Source organism: Empidonax traillii, unplaced genomic scaffold, assembly GCF_003031625.1.
Source record: "Empidonax traillii isolate 1590-97213 ecotype Southwest subspecies unplaced genomic scaffold, ASM303162v1 scaffold305:size1471525, whole genome shotgun sequence".
Taxonomy (NCBI): domain Eukaryota; kingdom Metazoa; phylum Chordata; class Aves; order Passeriformes; family Tyrannidae; genus Empidonax; species Empidonax traillii.
The window spans coordinates 1,457,359-1,459,723 of NW_020955498.1; positions in this window are offsets into that span (position 1 = coordinate 1,457,359).

A 2,365-nucleotide genomic window follows, 5' to 3' on the forward strand; every position below is an offset into this window, starting at 1 on the left:
AAAAAAAAAAAAAAAAAAAAAAAAAAAAAAAAAAAAAAAAGGCAGCAAACTCCTAAAATTTCATGAGAAGTATTATGAACAACTTTTTTCTGAGCTTAGATAAACAATGGAACTACAACCAGACCAGTCACAGAGACTGATAGTCTTATTGCTGCCTACATACACTAAGCATTAAATAAAAGGTAACACTCAACACAAGGATCACCTCTGTTATGTTAAGGACATATAAGGACAACACTGATGGTATCCAGCTTTTCTCATTGAAAACATATCTGTTCCAACTGCTTGTGTACGGCAAGCTACCATGAAGCTGAAATGGTATCACAGTGCAAGCCCACTGTGCCACACTCAAGTTATAACCAGACAACTAAAGCTAAAGGAAATTCTGGCATTCAAATGAAAACTTGGTGCACTGAGCAAGGGCTGTCCCAGTCTTAACAAAATGCAAGTGCCTATACTTGCAGTATGCAGGCACTGTCAATTGACTAGAGTTTACAAGAAAGTACAGGATATGAACCTACATTACCAAAAGACTGATGAGCAGAAAGATAGTGTGTATAATCACCAAAAGCTTCTAAAGAGTAGGGAATTTATATAAAAAGCATACATGTAACATAGAAATGTCTTGCATTACATTTTCTTTCCCAGGACTGATAAGTGTAATTACTTTCTTTTTGTCCATTAAAATCCCATGGGCAGGATTTTCCACTCAGTCACTTTTTACCATCAGATGCATGACATGTACATGCTAAACAGGAAAAATTTATTTTCCACCAGATGAAGCAGTGCCAGAATTAACACAATTGTTTTTAATTATTGCAGTTAACAAAATCGAAAATAACAAGATAGACTAGTAGTCTGCAACATCACACCTAAATGGAAATACAACAGCCTTCAAAATCTGTGTTAAACAATTTGTCACCTCCAGTAGTACCCAAAGCTGGTATTTCTGATCTCAGTCCCATGACTGTCATTCCAATCACCTGCTCATCTTAAGTTCATTTCTTCCTACTATCTTTTTCCCAGTATTATTTCAGACTGGTTCTTCAAAAACTGCACTCATCTTTATTTCTGCTTGTCTTCTCTATCACTCGTGACATCTCTGCCCTCCTTCCTCTCTCTAATCTCAAACTTGCAGACCCAATCCTATCTTCATTTCTTTCCCTCACACTTCCTCCCAAATCCAACAGTCTCTTGCTAAATTCTACTGCCATTTGTCACAATTCTTTTCTTTTATTCCTCTTCAGGAATATGAATGCAAACTTGAAAAAATACAAAGCAAACAAAAAAAGACAACCAAACAAACCAAAAAACAAACCCACAGGCTTCGCTGATTCTTTGTAATATCTACTTTTCTTTGTGGCCTTCCCAACTTTGTGGGATTATAAATGCCACAGCAGAATTAGCCTTCCTTCTCACTCACACCTATTTTCTGACCATATCACATGAAAAAACATATCAAACACGCATCCATCCTGATTTCTTCAGAAAAGTTATTACATAAATATTCTAAAAGTAATGAGGTTTGGTTTTCTGTGTTAGTCATGCCCACATTGTCCTATAAAACCGTTAATCAACTGTCACTAATTTGGTCTATTGATAAAGAGTGCAAGTTCGAACTTCTTTATTCTTGAAAGTCTAAAAGTAAAATCAACATGAAAGGCAGAAATAGCTCCAAGTGAATTCATGCCATTCTGTATAAACTGTAGATTAAAGTAAGCATTAAATAACATTTTCTTTTTCTATTATGCCACTGAGGTATCTACTGTCTACTGAAGTAATTTGAGATTATATCATTATTAGTTACTAAAATGGCTTGTTCTCATTCTGCAGATGCAGCAGAGCAATATATCTCACATATCAGGTTGTTTTTCTCTAATTTATGTGAGTCATTAATACGAAGCTAAACCTACAATAAATTCCAGCCTAAAAGTCTCCCATTAAAGAGCCCACTCAGAAAAGCACGTACCTTGCTGGTTACTCCCAGTTTCTGGGTCCTTAATGCAAAGGACTTCTAAAGGCAGTTTGCAATAATCCAGTATCAGCCTTTATGTTTGTTCTGTGAGAACTCATTATTTTCCATACATTCTATTTTGTGTATTTCCCATCTTTCCAGACACCTTTGGAAAACTTTTCTTAGAGAACTCCTTCAGACAGGTTCTGCAGCACAGTTTACTAATTACTGTAAGAAAGTTATTCCTGTTGGGGTTCAATTAAACAAGCTCAACACTCTTGTTGCAAAACATTGTCACTTCAGGTGTGATCAGAAAGATTCTAAATTGTCTAGCAGGACTTGTGACCCTAGTGCACACGTACTCCCAAATCAGTTTTTAGATAGTACTCTTGATGGGACTTGTGAACTAGA